Raw genomic sequence first — 17,260 nt, 5'->3', positions numbered from 1 at the left:
GCAACAGGAGTCACTGTGTACTTACATCCCATGTGGGAACTGTCCTTAATGTGTTGTCTAATGTGCAGTGATGCTATAACTAGTACTGAAACAGTATTTTTACACTTTGTGTTTCTGTGTGGGTACAAACTGATGAGATCTTTACTAATTATATACTGAATCGATCTTCTGTATATAAACATAATTGGAAATGAAAAAAAAACCTGGTGTTAATTGGAAATGGCATAGAAAATTAATTAATTTTTAAAAAAAATATTATGTAGGATCTCTGTCTTTAATGTGCTGTACACTCTTATTTAATGCTATAACTAGTACTCCAACAGTATTTTTTTTTCACTTTGTGTTGCTATATGGGGGCAAACTGTTGAAATCGTTACCTAATATATACTAAACTGATCTTTTGTATATAAAGAGAATTGAAAATGAATCATGATGTGATTGGAAGGGGAGAGGGAGCGGGAAAGGGGAGGGTTGTGGGTGGGAGGGAAGTTTTGGGAGGGGGAAGCCATTGTAACCCATAAGCTGTACTTTGGAAATTTATATTCATTAAATAAAAGTTTAATTAAAAAATGTTAAGTTATGAAATGTGAGTCCTTAAAGTTTGCTCTTTTGCAAGATTCTTTGCTGGGTGCCTTGTTATTTCCATATTAATTTTAGGATCAGCATATCGATCTTTACAAAAAGAAATCTAGGACTTTAATAGAAATTGTGTTGAATCTAAAGATCAATTCGGGAAGGATTGTCATCTTAATACTTAATCTTCCAATCTATAAATAGGACATATATTTTCATTTATTTAGGTCATCTTTAATTTCTGTCAGCTCTTTTAGTTCTCAGAGTAAACATTTTGCAATGTAAAATAATTTGTTCCTTCAGTGCCAGTGCTGTGGTGGAGGGTCTGTCTCTCCTCTCTCTCTCTCTCTCTCTCTCTGTCTCTCTCTGTAACTCTGACTTTCAAAAAATTTTATTTCTAAGTATTTTAGCCAGTTGATGGCATTGTAAGTTGAATTGTTTTCTTAATTTCCCTTTCATATTGTTCATTTCCAATATATAGCCATACAATTGACTTTTCTTTTGTCTAAAAGCCTGGAGCTAAAATATATAAAGAACTTTGTTGCAAAATTTTTTTTTTTAAAAGCCGGCAACTTTGTTGCACTCTTGTGTTAGGTCTAGTAGTTTTTGACATGTTCCTTATTATTCTGTGTACACAAGATGGTGCCATCTGAAAATATTGTCTTACTTCATCCTTCCCAATCCAGATATCTTTGGTTTCCTTTCGTTGTCTAACAGCCCTGGCGAGGCCCTCTGCTACAATGATAAATAGGTGTGGCAAGGTCAAATTCCTTTGTCTATCTCTGATTTTCAGGGATACATACACTGTCTTTCACTATTTTTTTAAAAAAGGATTTATTTATTATTTATTTGAAAGGCAGAGTTAGAGAGAGAGAGAGGCAGAGAGAGAGAGAGAGGTCTTCCATCCAATGATTCACTCCCCAAATGGCCGCAAAGGCCAGAGCTGGGCTGATCCAAAGATAGGAACCAGGAGGTTCTTCTGGGCCTCCCATGAGAGTGCAGGGCCCCAGGGACTTGGGCCATCTTCTACTGCTTTCCCAGGTCATAGCAGAGATCTGGATCGGAAGTGGAGCAGCCAGGATTTGAACCTGTGCCCTCATGGGATGCCGGCACTGCAGGTGGCGGCTTTACCCATTATGCTACAGCGCCGGCCCTCTTTTGCTATTAAGTATGATGTTAACTGCATGTGTTCCATTACCAGATTGAGAAAGTTCTCTCATGTCATTCATTTTGTGATTTTGTCATGTAAAGGGTGTTGGGTTATGTCAAATGACTTTTTCTGTTTGGATTATAGTGCAATTTTGGCCTTCATCTGAATAACAGCTGTCCAATATTGATTGATTGATTAATTCCCATATATTTAACCAACCTGTGTTCTTGGGATAAATTCCATGTTTTGTTGTTATGGACTGAATCATGTTTAACCAAAACTCCTATGTTGAAGCCCTAATACCCATTATCTCAGAATGTGACTGCATTTGGATATCTATATTTAGGTCTTTAAAGAGGTACTTTTATGACTTGTAAGAAATCTTTCAAATTGTAAAATTTTGGTATGGGGTTTGGCACAGCAATTAAACTGCCACCTGGGATACTCATCTTGTGTATTGGGGAGTTTGAATTCAAGTTCTAGCTGAATCTCTTAAATCCAGGTTCTTGTTAATGCACACCTGGGAGGCAGCGGTGAAGACGCAAGTAATTGGGTTCTGTCACCCACGTGGGAGACTTCTGTTAAGTTCCCAGCTCCCAGCTTCAGTTCAGCCCAGGGACAGCCAGTGTGGACACGTGAACCAAAGTGATGGGAGCAATGTCATTCTCTCTTTCCTTTTCTCTCTCTCTCTCTCTTACAATCTTTCTCTGTCTCTATGTTTCCCACATAAAAGAGTTCAACAGAAAATTGAGTATTCCTATCTAGTATCTGGTAATGGCCCATAGCTGAAAGCAATGAAATGCCCTTCTGATGGTTCAGTGCCCTATGACACATCCAATGCATGGAACACTATTCAGCATAAAAGGAATTATCCTGTATCTCTGAAGAACAGGGATGAATCTCCCAAGGAGAGTCCCAGGTAAAAAAAGGGGAAAACCCCAAAACACTGCATACAGTATATGATTCCCTTTATAAAATATGATTGATGTGACAATATTATAGAACTTGACATCAGATGAGTGTTGGCTTGGCATGAAGGATGGGGACACAGGTAGTGGAGGTGGATGGGAGGGAGGTGGAAGAAGTTACAAAACTGCATGGGTTGGGGTCCTCACTGGGACAAACTTCTCTGAATCTATACTGTGTCAAGGTTAACATCCTGGGGATAATATTTTACTCTCATTTTCAAGATGCTGCCAACAGTGGAAACTAGACAAAGGGTGAAATAACAACTCTGTTTGTTTCCTCTGTGGGTCATTCCATATGCTGTCACATTTAGAAGTTCAAACTATAAAAGGATTCTAGAAAGAGATTCCTGCTGCCCCAGAGTAATGCAATCCAGCATTTCTGAAAGCTTCTATCCTCATTCAAGAAACATGACCTGGAAATTCTGCCATTTTGGCAGCTCTGCCCTTGTCATGGAGGTGTCAGCCAGGCCACTGTAAAGCCCCTTCCTCCCGTGTGCCCAGATGGCTGGTCCTTGCCCATATCCTTGCCGTCCATGGGTTCATTTGGGAGTGGATGTCCAGTGGCTAATGCAGCCTGGGTCCAGGGTCTCTCTCAGTACCCAGTGGCCCTAGTTGGGAGTGCACAGTATATAATGATCTTTCTGGAGGAAAAGGCTTTTCAAAAACACTTACTCCCAGTCTCTGTCATGTGATCTTGGAACCAGGGTGTCACATGTTCCATCACTGCAGGGCCCAAGGAGAGGACATTGGTAGAAGCAACTGCAGGTAAAGCTTTAGGAGAAAGCCATAGCCTGTCTCTTTGTAACAAATATGAGAAAGAGATGACTTAAAAATGAAGTATTTTCAGTTCTACACCTGCCAGCGACAATGTGTGTACCTGTGTGGGGATAGGCCGTTCTTCCACTACACAGATGTCCCATGAGTCTGATGATGTCCTCGACCCATTCCCTGCCCCACTGGACAAAGCTCCTGGCCCTTACTACCAGCTAAACTCACCTCAGGGACTTCAAACCTCAGTGCAAACTGGATTTTTAAGTGCACAAGTCCCTGAGAGCCAGCTCTGTAGAGGTGACAGACTGCTAAACCTGATGGAAGAGTGACTAACAGTTTCATGTGCAAACTCTGTGCCTGCCAGCAGAGGGACTGAAATGCACACACTATTGTCTGTTCAATCCCACAAAGGACCCAAGAAGAGCTTTTTACCCACTGGGAAAATGAGACCCAGAGAGTCATAGTTCCTTGCCCAAAGTCACACACAGCTAGCAGACAGCAGAGCCACGATTTGAAGGGTTTTCATCCAACTGCAGTGCTGATACTAAGTGTTGGAGCAACACTGCCTCCTTGTGGGCACCAGAAGCAATTCCACACTGTTACCTCTGCTCTGGGGAAAGCTGGCTTTGTGACTCAGTGAACACAGATAAAGGTGACATATGCCCACAATGAAACTCCAGCCAGGCTCCTGTGTGCCCTCTTTCTGGTTTCAACTCTATGCTATAGATCTACAGAATTTCCACACAAATGTTTGGGTCAATATTTCTAAGAGTTCAAGGCTACATGCCTATGTTGATCCCAAACATCCATGGAGTGTGCACCTGAGAAATCTTAAGGCTTCCAAACACTGCACTGTTTATTCCAACCCACACCAGAGGCCAGGCCCTGACATGCCTTCCTCGGGGCACTGACTAAAAGTGCTCCCTGTCCTAAGGCCTGCATATCCCTCGGGGAGCATAAGCAGCCCCATAACTCAGGGGCATCTTTCACCAGGACCTGGAAGCCAGTCCCTGCAGATGCAGCCATCAGGTAGCAGGGGTCTCTTTTCAGTCTCCAGGGGCTGCCAGAATCCTGACTCTGTAACTGCCCACCAGCAGATACTGCCCCTCCCACACGCACTGAGCACCCTGGGGACTTTCCCCCTTCTTTGCCCCTACTGGTCCTCCTCTCTGCCCCCTCCCGTTCCTTCCCCTCTCACATCCCAGGCCCTCTAGGAATGCAGGGGAGTTCACTGCACACTGGGCCAGGTCCCAATGGCAGCAGGATGTGGGGACCTCCTCCCTGACCACTGCTCAAGGCCTGTACCCTCAGCTGTAGCTTCTGATGTCAAACCACCTCTACTTGTTCAGGGATGTGGCCCCTGCCATTGCCTAGGGCCCTCTTGTCACACACAGCTTTACTGAAGGGCCTGTGAGGGTAGATCACCCAGGAGGGTTTGGGGAGAAACCATCAGCCCAGTGGGGAAGTTTAACTGGGAAGGAGAGTCCCTTCCTGGTAAGTGTGGTGGAAGGATTTGGGTTAGTTGGAGGAGGGCTGGCCACTGGAAGGCTGGACAGGATGAATGGCTGGGTCCACAGTCGCAAAGAGCTGATGCTGGAAGCCCTGAGTAGACAGGCTCATTACAATGGAAGCCTCCTAGGAAGGAGTCCTGAGCAGCAAAATAAGTGAGTTGATCACTTCCTTGTGCAGGTGTGCACTCTTCACTCTCCATGCAGTGGCATCTGGGCAGGACAGTTTAGAAAGTAGCTGCCGATGAAGGCATACATGTCAACGTGCACAGCTGGCAGGTTGTAATACTTGAACTCATCTGCCTCTAACGTTGTGCTACCATCTTGGTAAAGGATCATACCAGGACAGAGAGTGCATTTTAATAGAAAGCAAGGGGGTGGGGTGCGGGCAGGGGAAGAAATGAGAATCATGAAGAGAGTTTTTCTGTCTTGATTCCCTTCAGGAAGAGGTCCCAGTGCACAGCAGCAGGTGCAGGTGTGCAGACCTGTGTAGTCATGAACTTGATCACCTTATGTGGTTAGATATTTGGATAGCAGAAAACTGCCCAGTCTCACCCATTCATCACTTCCCTGTGGCATGGACCATGTGATCTTGCACCTCTTATTCAATTCTCCTAAGCCTCAAATCTGAGTTCCATCTTGTGTTTTCAGGGGATGACACTAGTACCCATGTATTTACTCTGGGTGAAATTTAGCCAAACTAACAGATACAGGATTCTTACAACAGTATCTGGAGCATTGCTAGAAACTCCAAAATGAATTTCATTACAAATGCACAGCAAATTCCTCGTGGCCTGGCCCCTTGTGGTGAATTGTGTCCTAAGAGAGCAACATAGTATGTTGTGGCAGGAGGGGCAGCAGGCCAAGCACATGAGGATACAAATGGGATTTCTCCTGCTGCTCAGAGATTAGAAGGGGGAATTTATGATATGCAAAGCATGACTCATGTTGAAAACCCTATAGTGGGAGGTTGACTCAAAGGTAGTTGAACATTCAGGGCTGTTCAACAGTTGTAAGGATTCCACCCCTATTTCTTTTGTTCCCTTTCTATATCTAGAACCACAGGACCAGGCTTGGTTGCCTGGGAATCAGGCATAGGCCAACGCACCTTTAGGAGGTTGTCTATCAGGACAGGGACCTTAGCATGGCCTCTGAGGAATTTGAGATTAGAGAGGACCAATCCCATGCAGCTCTCTGAGGGATGGCTGCAGAGCACTTGAAATCTGGGGAGGAGCCAAATATTTCATTTTAATGAATTTCTGTGTGCATGGCCACATGAGGCTAGTGCAGCCAGATGTGGTAGAGTCGTTGAAGAGGGCATTTGGGTGTACATGGAAATTCTGCAAACTTTTAGATAACTGGAGGCAGAACTGGCTGTGACTGTGTGATTTTTCTGGAGAGTGAATATACAGCTTTCATCGGATTCTCAAAAAGTAATGGGACAGTACGCCCTCTTGTCAGCTCTATACTATGTCCCCCCTGCCGTCTTCCTGTTATCAGTTGCAGGTGGCTCCCCAAATGATTTAAGAGGGAAAACAATTGCATGTTGTGATCTCAGGCCTGGATCAACTGTAAACTGTAGGAAGGGGGTGATAGCTGTGACTTTGGATTGCAGTTCAGGGGTCCTTGAATCAGGGCTCGGAGCTTCAAGGCTGTGACCCTGACTGTGAGGTCTTCTGGCAGCCTTCCAGGAAGTTCAGTACAGCAAAGCATCTGGGTCTCTTGATACTTTCAACAAACTCTGGCAGCTTGGCTATCAATGGCTGAAGCCAAACATTTATTTGAAGGAACACAACCTAGAGCTGCTTGTGTTCAGCACATCCTAACTATTTCATCCAACAGGGATGGAGACCGGGGTGAAGGAAGACTACCCAAGAACAGAGACAGGGTTATGTTACTGGTACATGACTTAGCAGAGGGGGCCAGCGCTGTGGCGTAGTGGGCTAAGCCTCTGTCTATGGCAGCAACATCCATATGGGCACTGGTTTGTGTCCTGGCTGATCCTCTTCTGATCCAACTCTGTGTTATGGCCTGGGAAAGCAGTGGAAGATGGCTCTTGGCTCCTGGCTTCAGATTGGTTCAACTCCAGCCATTAAAGCCATTTGGGGAATGAACCAGCAAATGGAAGACCTTTTCTCTCTGTCTCTTCTTCTCTGTCTGTAACTCTATCTCTCAAATAAATAAATAAAAAGAAGACTCAGCAGATACCTTGATACACCAGAGCCACGAGTGAGGAGGAGGTGTCTTTGTTCTTGGCCAATAAGAAGCTGTCAAGGCAGCTGGGACTAAGCCTGATCTTTAATCTCTGTGCCTTTCCCCAATCCGAAGATTTCTCCACAGTCCATTTCATTTTTGTCTTCTGTGGGAATCAGCATATGAAGCAGTGGTTCTCACCCCTATTGTGCCCTATCCAATTCTAGAACATATACTGAAGATTGTCCCTTCTAATACCCTGAAATGAAATCTAATGGTGAAGCCAATTGCTTCCACCAACCGAATGCATCAGTATATTGCTTCATGGTCTGCAGCTACAATCTGTGTTTCTGCACCCTGTGAGCTGGTAACTGCCTTTGCCTTTGTAAAAGGTGGTTTCAAAAAAGTAGAAGAATTGACAGGGAATGTGGCCCCCAAAGCCTAACACACTTGCTATCTGAGTCATTACAGAGTCAGCATGCCAATCTTGGGTTGAGTATAGTTTGAAGAGGATATAACAGAAAAGGAATGAACTGTTATTGAGTCTCATCTCTTATGCATTTCATCAGCCACGTGTTGAGGCTGCACTGCACCTGCAGACTGCATGAAGTCACTCATTGCCCTCATCTGGGCACAGACTCCCCCGGTGTGAATGTTACGACCTGGAATGCAGACTGCTCCAGGGATGCAGAGAAGGGTCTGCAGGAGGACAGCCACCAGCTGTAGGGTGGTGATGTGGCTGGGGTAACTGAGGGACCACCTTGCAACTCAATTTTAAAGAAAATTTGTTCAATTTAATATTGAGTTACATTTGAATGGCCACTTGTGGCTGGAGGATTAAAACATTGCACAACCCAGAGCAAGAGTAAAAGGTGGAACAGTGGGACCTGGTTTTTGATCCTCTCATTGTTTTAGCAAGAGGGATCCAGAGCCCTATAGTGATACAGCAGGGTGCCCGTGTCTCTTTCTTCAACCCCTTCCTCAGCCAAAGACAAGGACAGTGTTCTCCAAACCATTCTCTTCAGAGCGGAGCTTGGGTAGAAGAGAGTGGGGGGCATTTTAGACAGCTTCAACTCATGTCCTTGGACATCACTTTGAGGTACTCCTGCAAGGGGTCATTGGCTTGGGCTTCATATGGAATGGGAATTAGGGAGACACAGACTTCATATCTCATACCTGGTTCCCTTCTCCTCCTCTGCTTTGTGTGGTTCACCCTAAGGACTTGTGCACAGAGAAACCCAATCTTCCTGATGAGGGCTGGGACACTGCCAATATGGTGGGGAATACAGAAGCAAGTGATGGGGTACAACTAAGTAAAATCTAGATAATTATCCAGTAAATAACACAACCACACCAAGTCTCAAGGAAAAATGTGTTACCTACCTTGAGATTCTTGGAATACAGCATGTCTAGATTGCTGTGCTATTATGAAATGAATTTGAAATTGAGTTACTGTGATTAATTACTGGTACCAGTCTCTCTGCATGGTTTCATTATTAGCACTCAGTATGTTACAAAGAAACATGACAATAACTTATCAAGGTGGTACTTGAGATTCTATCTTATCTATGCAATAGAACCTCACACTGAACAAAGAGAGTTCAAACAGTTGTTGCTCTGTCATAAGGCAATAGAAGGTAGAATCATGTTAAAGGGTTACCCTGGTCTATACCGTGTAATTTGCTGCCAGGAACAAAAGGATAGGAGAAAGCAGGACTCATTCATGCTTATAAATAATCAAATCTGGGATACATAGACATTGTGCAAAAGGGGCAAATATTGAGAGGCTTGGAAAGGAAGAGGAAAGCATTGAGCAGAGAGAAATGGCTGGTTCAGGATTCCAGATCAGCATGTTACAGGCCCCATATCCCAGCTAGGGTCTGAGAGGGCGACCTGCCTTCTGGGCCCTACATCAACAACAGGAGGCAAGAGAGGTCAGAAATGAGCAAGTGGCATTTCAGAAAGAGAGGTCCTGAATCACTAATCCCCTTTCCCCTGTGGCTTATTGGAAGCAGTGGGTGTGTTCCAGATGCAGGCACCAGGATAGATTGCCTAGAGGACCTGAGAGGACAGGGCAATAAGATGGGGCCAGGGACAGAGATGAGGAAGGCAGACTGGGCCACTGTCTTCACGGTAGACACCTCATGCTGCACACTCCTGTGACAATTGTAAATGTCTGTGGCATGATTATAGATTGTCCTTTTCCTCATGAAGATGTCAAAATGGAGTGTTAACAGATTTCTTTAATATTTATTTATTTATTTTTTTCATCTATAAATTTCTTTTTTTTAAACTTTATTTAATGAATATACATTTCCAAAGTACAGCTTATGGGTTACAATGGCTTCCCCCTCCCAAAACTTCCCTCCCACCCACAACCCTCCCCTTTCCTGCTTCCTCTCCCCTTCCAATCACATCACGATTCATTTTCAATTCTCTTTATATACAAAAGATCAGTTTAGTATATATTAGGTAAAGATTTCAACCGTTTGCTCCCATATAGCAACACAAAGTGTAAAAAAAATACTGTTGGAGTACTAGTTATAGCATTAAATAAGAGTGTGCAGCACATTAAAGACAGAGATCCTACATAATTTTTTTTTAAAAAAATTAATTAATTTTCTATGCCATTTCCAATTTAACACCAGGTGTTTTTTTCATTTCCAATTATCTTTATATACAGAAGATCGATTCAGTATATAATTAGTAAAGATCTCATCAGTTTGTACCCACGCAGAAACACAAAATGTAAAAATACTGTTTCAGTACTAGTTATAGCATCACTGCACATTAGACAACACATTAAGGACAGATCCCACATGGGATGTAAGTACACAGTGACTCCTGTTGCTGACTTAACAATTTGACACTCCTGTTCATGGCGTCAGTAATCTCCCTAGGCTCTAGTCATGAGTTGCCAGGGCTATGGAAGCCTTTAGAGTTCGCTGACTTTGATCTTATTCCGATAGGGTCATAGTCAAAGTGGAAGTTCTCTTCTCCCTTCAGAGAAAGGTACCTCCTTCTTTGATGGCCCCGTTCTTTCCACTGGGATCTCACTCACAAAGTTCTTTCATTTAGGTCTTCTTCTTTTTTTTTTCTTTTCCATGGTATCTTGGCTTTCCATGCCTACATTACTCTCATGGGCTCTTCAGCCAGATCCGAATGCCTTAAGGGCTGAGTCTGAGGCCAGAGTGTTGTTTAGGACATCTGCCATTCTATGAGTCTGCTGTGTATCCCACTTCCCATGTTGGATCTTTCTCTCCCTTTTTGATTCTATCAGTTAGTATTAGCAGACACTTGTCTTGTTTGTGTGATCCCTTTGACTCTTAGATCTATCAGAGCCATCAATTGTGAACTGAAATTGATCACTTGGACTAGTGAGATGGCATTGGTACATGCCACCTTGATGGGATTGTATTGGAATCCCCTGGCACGTTTCTAACTCCATCATTTGTGGCAAGTCCGATTGGGCATGTCCCAAATTGTACATCTCCTCCCTCTCTTTTTCCACTCTTAAATTTAACAGGGATCACTTTTCAGTTAAAATTTAAACACCTAAGAATAATTGTGTGTTAATTACAGAGTTCAACCATTAGTACTACAACAACAACAACAACAACTACTACTACTAAAAAGAATAAAGTATTACATTGTACATCTAGAGTCAGGACAAGAGCTGATCAGGTCATTATTTCTTATAGTGTCCATTTCACTTCCACAGGTTTCCCCTTTGGTGCTCAGTTGTCGCTGATCAGGGAAAACAAATGATATTTGTCTCTTTGGGACTGGCTTAATTCACTCAGCATGATGTTTTCCAGATTACTCCATCTTGTTGCAAATGACTGGGTTTCATTGTTTCTTACTGCTGTATAGTATTCTATGGAGTACATGTCCCATAATTTCTTTATCCAGTCTACTGTTGATGGGCATTTGGGTTGGTTCCAGGTCTTAGCTATTGTGAATTGAGCTGCAATAAACATTAATGTGCAGATGGCTTTTTTATTAGCCAAATTAATTTCCTGTGGGTAAATTCCAAGGAGTGGGATGGTTGGGTTGTATGGTAGGGTTATGTTCAGGTTTCTGAGGAATCTCCAGACTGACTTCCATAGTGGCTTGACCAGTTTGCATTCACACCAACAGTGGGTTAGTGTCCCTTTTTCCCCACATCCTCTCCAGCATCTATTGTTGGTAGATTTCTGAATGTGAGCCATTCTCACCGGGGTGAGGTGAAACCTCATTGTGGTTTTGATTTGCATTTCTCTGATTGCTAGTGATCTTGAACATTTTTTCATGTGTCTGTTGTCCATTTGGATTTCCTCTTTCGAAAAATGTCTATTGAGGTCCTTGGCCCATTTCTTAAGTGGGTTGTTTGTTCTGTTGTTGTGGATTTTCTTGATTTTTTGTAGATTCTGGTTATCAACCTTTTATCTGTAGTACAGTTTGCAAATATTTTTTCCCATTCTGTCTGTTGCCTCTTCACTTTCCTGACTGTTTCTTTTGAAGTACAGAAACTTCTCAATTTGATACAATCCCAAATGTTAATTTTGGTTTTGACTGCCTGTGCTCCTGGGGTCTTTTCCAAGAAGTCTTTGCCGGTACCTATATCTTGCAGGGTTTCTCCAATGCTCTCTAGTAATTTGATGGTTTTGGGTCATAGATTTAAGTCTTTAATCCATGTTGAGTGAATTTTTGTGTAAGGTGAAAGGTAGGGGTCTTGCTTCAAGCTTCTGCACGTGGAAATCCAATTTTCCCAGCACCATTTATTGAATAGGCTGTCCTTATTCCAGGGGTTAGTTTTAGATCTTTGATCAAATATAAGTTGGCTGTAGATGTTTGGATTGATTTCTGGTGTTTCTATTCTGTTCCATTGGTCTATCCATCTGTTTCTGTACCAGTACCATGCTGTTTTGATGACAACTGCCCTGTAGTATGTCCTGAAATCTGGTATTGTGATGCCTCCGGCTTTGTTTTTGTTGTACAAGATTGCTTTGGCTATTCAAGGTCTTCTGTGTCTCCATATGAATTTCAGCATCATTTTTTCCAGATCTGAGAAGAATGTCTTTGGTATCTTGATTGGTATTGCATTGAATGTATAAATTGCTTTTGGGAGAATAGACATTTTGATGATATTGATTCTTCCAATCCATGAGCATGGAAGATTTCTCCATTTTTTGGTATCCTCTTGTATTTCTTTCTTTAAGGTTTTGTAGTTTTCATCGTAGAGATCTTTAACGTCCTTGGTTAAGTTTATTCCAAGGTATTTGATTGTTTTTGTAGCTATTGTGAATGGGATTGATCTTAGAAGTTCTTCCTCAGCCGTGGGATTGCCTGTGTATACAAAGGCTGTTGATTTTTGTGCATTGAATTTATATCCTGCTACTTTGCCAAACTCTTCGATGAGTTCCAGTAGTCTCTTAGTAGAGTTGTTTGGGTCCCCTCCCGTTCGTTCCCGCGCTGGCGAGATTCTGCGGCTTGGCTCCCGCGGTTGGGTTTCCACGCGGTGGGCTCCCTGTAGGTCCTCTGTGTCACATCCACTAGATCCGGAAGCGTTTCCTCTGCAGTTTTTTTCTTGAGTCTTTTCCTGAGACTACAGTAATTCCACTTTTATGAAACTTTATTTTCCCAAACTACGGCGCACGTCCTCACTATCTTCCATCTTGGCTCCGCCCCTCTACGAGATTTCTTTAATATTTAAACTCTGCCAGGAGTCAGTAGTAACTTGTGAATCTTGTATTTTATGTTTTGTGAAAAAAGAAAGTTGACATTTACTTCTGGCATAAAGCTTTTATTCAGCTCTGAAATACAATGACTCCATCAGACATGACTCATATATTTCATTTTTGTTGACAAATCTCCCTCCAAAGAATTTACCATTCATTACCACTCATGAATGCTATGGAATTGTATGCTTTCCTTAATCATCATATTAATTTTGCACAATCCACCAAGTTTCAGGGAAAATACTATTTTTATGTCATCTGTGTACGTGGCAATCAAATTTGAATGAAGGTGATATTCCCGTTTTCTGGTCATCCTAAATGCTGTCTGTGGTTTACCTGATCAAGACTTTGCTTTCAGGTTTTGTCTTCATGGTTTCTGATGTTCTGTTAGAGCCATGCCTGTCTCTCTTCCTCCTCCTCATCTGTAGCATGAGGGTTCCCCCCTCCACTCACAGTATTCACCTGCAGTCACTGTCACTTGCCAACAGGGATGTGCTCCGACAAAGTGGTCGGAAGGGAATGGTGTCATTGGAGAACATCATAGAGTGTTCTTACAGATACTAAGACTGTTAAGACATCACTGCAGCATGGAATCTTTTGGGACCACAGTGACTTACACACTGTTGTTGACTGAAACATTGTTATAATTCCTCAGGCCTGCATGTTTTTATAGTCTTCATGATCCGCCAAAAGAATACTTATTTACTCAATGAACAACAAATTCTTGTGAGGATATGGGGAAAGATCTACCCTAACCCACTGTTGGTGGGAATGTAAACTGGTAAAGCCACTATGGCAGACAGTATGGAGATACCTCAGAAATCTGAATATAGACCTACCATATGACCCAGCCATCCTGCTCTTGGGAATTTACCCAAAGGAAATGAAATCAGCATGTGAAAGAGTTCTCTGTACCCCTGTTTACTGCAATTCAATTAACAAGAGCTAAGACATGGAATCAACCTAAATGCCCATCAACTGAAGACTGAATAAAGAAATTAGGGGATATGTACACTATGGAATACTACACAATGGCAAAAAATGAAATCTGGTCATTTACAACAAAATGGATAAATCTGGAAAACATCATACTTAGTGAAATAAGCCAGTCCCAAAGGGACAAATACCACATGGTCTCCCTGACCTGTGAAAACAAATAGAGCACCTAAAAGGCAATCTGTAGAACTGAAACTGACATTTTTAGAAGCAATGACTTTGAACAGCCCTTGTCTTGATTGTTGAGGAACAGTTTTTCTTTTTTCTTCTTTCTAATACTATCTGTTGAACTTTTACTCAAAATAGAGACAATCATGTGTATAAAGATAACTGAAAATAGATCTTAGTAAAAAACAAGAGTGGGAATAAGAGAGAGAGAAGGAAGAGGGGTGGGAGTGTGGGTGGGAGGGCAGGCACAGTGGGAAGAATCACCATGCTCCTAAAGTTGTAATTATGAAGTGTATGAAGTTTGCAATTGCAAAACTGTATAGTTCTTCATACATTCCTGACTGACTTCTTTTTTTTAAATTTTTTTACAGGCAGAATTAGACAGTGAGAGAGAGAGACTGAGAGAAAGGTCTTCCTTCTGTTGCTTCACCCCTCAAATGGCTGCTATGCAGTGCTGATCTGAAGCCAGGAGCCAGGAGCTTTCTCCTGGTCTCCCACGCAGGTGCAGGGGCCCAAGCACTTGGGCCATGCTCCACTGCCTTCCCGGGCCACAGCAGAGAGCTGGACTGGAAGAGGAGTAACCAGGACAGAACCGGTGCCCCAACCGGGACTAGAATCCGGGGTGCTGGCACTGCAGGCTGAGGATTAGCCTAGTGTGCCGAAGCGCCGGCCTGTAGACTGACTTCTAAGGCTACAGTTTAAAAACTTACCATGGGACCCCAAACCCCTTAAGCTGGGTGGTTAAAATACTATTTTGAATGTTAGAGTGAGCATGGGGATAGCATTAAATGATAAAGTGATCATATAGATAGGATTAAGTGTTTAAGTGATCATATAAATAGGATTAAATGTTTGGTAATAATAATAGATAGGATTAAAGAGGAGTGAATATTTCCAACATGGGAAGCAGTCCATACAGCAGACTCATAGAATGACAATTGCTTTAAACAGCACTCTGACCTCTGAATCAGCCCTTACGGCATTCTTGTATGGCTGAAAAACCCAAGAGCACTTCAGGGATGGAAAGTCAAAACACTGTGGCAAAAATTGTCCTACATGAAGGACCTCTGTGGGTGAGACCCCAGCAGAAAGAAGTGGTTATCAAAGAAGAATGTACTTTTCTCTGAAGGGAGGAGAAAACTTCCACTGTGTTTATGGCTTTGTCTAAAGACGGAAGGAGTTAGTGGATTCAAAAGGCTTCCAGAGCCTAGGCAGCTCATGTCAAGAGCCTCGGGTGGATCATTGACATTGTACATAAGAGTGTCAATTGTTAATTAACAACAGGAGTCACTGTGCACTAACTTCCCATGTAGGACCTCTGTCTTCAAAGAGTTGGATTATGAGAATTAATAGTAAAACTTGTTTGCAAAGATTTACCCGATTTTAACATATGAAGTGGAAGATATTAATGTGTCCTATAAGCTATAGTAATGTCTAAGTGCTCTCAAAAGATGCACCATTCTTGGGTTCTTCTTCAAAGTTAATTTTCTCAAAAAAGGTTTACTTTTATTGAATTAAAAAGTATTTTTTCCTTATTATAAAAGCAATACTGTTGGTGTTCTACTGCACAGTAGGGTAATAATAGTTAAAAATAACATACTGTACTTTTCTAAATAGCTAGAAGAAAGACTTCTGAATGTTCACACTAAAAAGAAACCTTGAATATATGAAGCAATGGATGCTAGTTATCCTAATTTGATCATTAAAATGTATGCATGTATCAAAATATTATATTGCACCCCATAAATATGTACAATTACTATTTGTCAATAAATACAAAAAAGAATACTTCTTTATAAGGAATGATCTGGTTACCTACTAATTTTCTTACTGTAACATGGGGAGAATCCTACCGATGGTCTGCAACACTCAAATCTGTTTCCAACACATTGACCAGGGGCTGGCACTGTGGCATAGTAGGTTAAGTCTCTGCCTGTGGCTCTGGCATCTCATCTGGGCAACAGTTTGAGTCCTTGCTACTCCACTTCTAATCCAGCTCTCTGTTAATGGCCTGAGAAAGCAGTGGAAGATGGCACTCACATGGGAAACACATGGGAGACCCCAAAGACACTCCTGGCTCCTGGCTCCTGGCTCCTGACTTCAAATCATCCCAGCTCTGGCCATTGCAGCCATGAAACAAAAGCAACAGTGGATTCTTCTCACAGCTCCCTCCTGTCAGAATACCATGCAAACATAATGGAGCGTGACACCACGTATGTCTGCATTCATGTTCCCATACCTAGGGCCATACCCAGAAGAAAGTAGACAATGCCAATCTTCACCCAAAGGAGACATCATGGGAAAAAGGACAACCAGGACTCAACCTCATCAGAAATGACTTAAATTAGAAAGGAGGATGCTTTTTCTCACATCACATGCACCTGTGCATTGTCTTCTGCTACGATGACACAGGGGCACTATGAGGGGCAGGGAAGAGGGCAGGAGGCTCTTCCTATCCACTATGAATGCCCACAACAGCTCCACACCAAGGTCCCTGTCATGAAACTCCCTGCATTTTCATCAGATTCACGAGATGCCCACATCCCTGCTTGACCTCAGGGACCCTGAGACACAGAAACAATTCTGCCCTTCCCCGCTCATGCTGCAACTCCATCTTATTCTGTCAGTTTCAGCAGCTGTGGCTGAACAAGTCAGAGAAATTCTGCCACATTGTGTTATCTATGCTGTCTCATTGAGAGAGCAGCAAGTCTCCCTGAGGTGATGCATCATCCTTCAGAGAGGACTAAGTGCACCTGAGTCACAACAGCTGGGTAAAGGCTTCCAGCGCCTGGACAGAGAGAGTGACAGCCACATGTCCAGGACATCCAAACTCAGCTGCAGATGCTCAGACCCATAGCAGTTTCACTTACTGGTCACTGTCATTACCAACAGGACACACTCTGCCACCACAGTTCAGAGTACTCAGCAGAAGAGTGCAGGAAGCTCCCAGGGAAACCTTGGAGAAAACTCTACCTGCATTCCCGTTCATGACTCAGGAGTGAGTCCTCACGTTTCCTCACACCCCTGCTGTGTGCACTGGGAACCATTCTCTCCAGCACAATCTGGCCAAAGCCTGGAAACATGACAATAGGCCATCAGGACTCTTCCTTGCCCCAAACACACCACATGCCGGATGCTGCCAATGCCAGGGTGTGCTTCCTGTGTGACCTCACCCAAGGCATTGGAACCTTTGATGCAATGGAAAGAAGTAGT

Source organism: Lepus europaeus, chromosome X (assembly GCF_033115175.1).
Source record: "Lepus europaeus isolate LE1 chromosome X, mLepTim1.pri, whole genome shotgun sequence".
NCBI lineage: Eukaryota > Metazoa > Chordata > Mammalia > Lagomorpha > Leporidae > Lepus > Lepus europaeus.
This window is presented reverse-complemented; position numbering follows the sequence as displayed.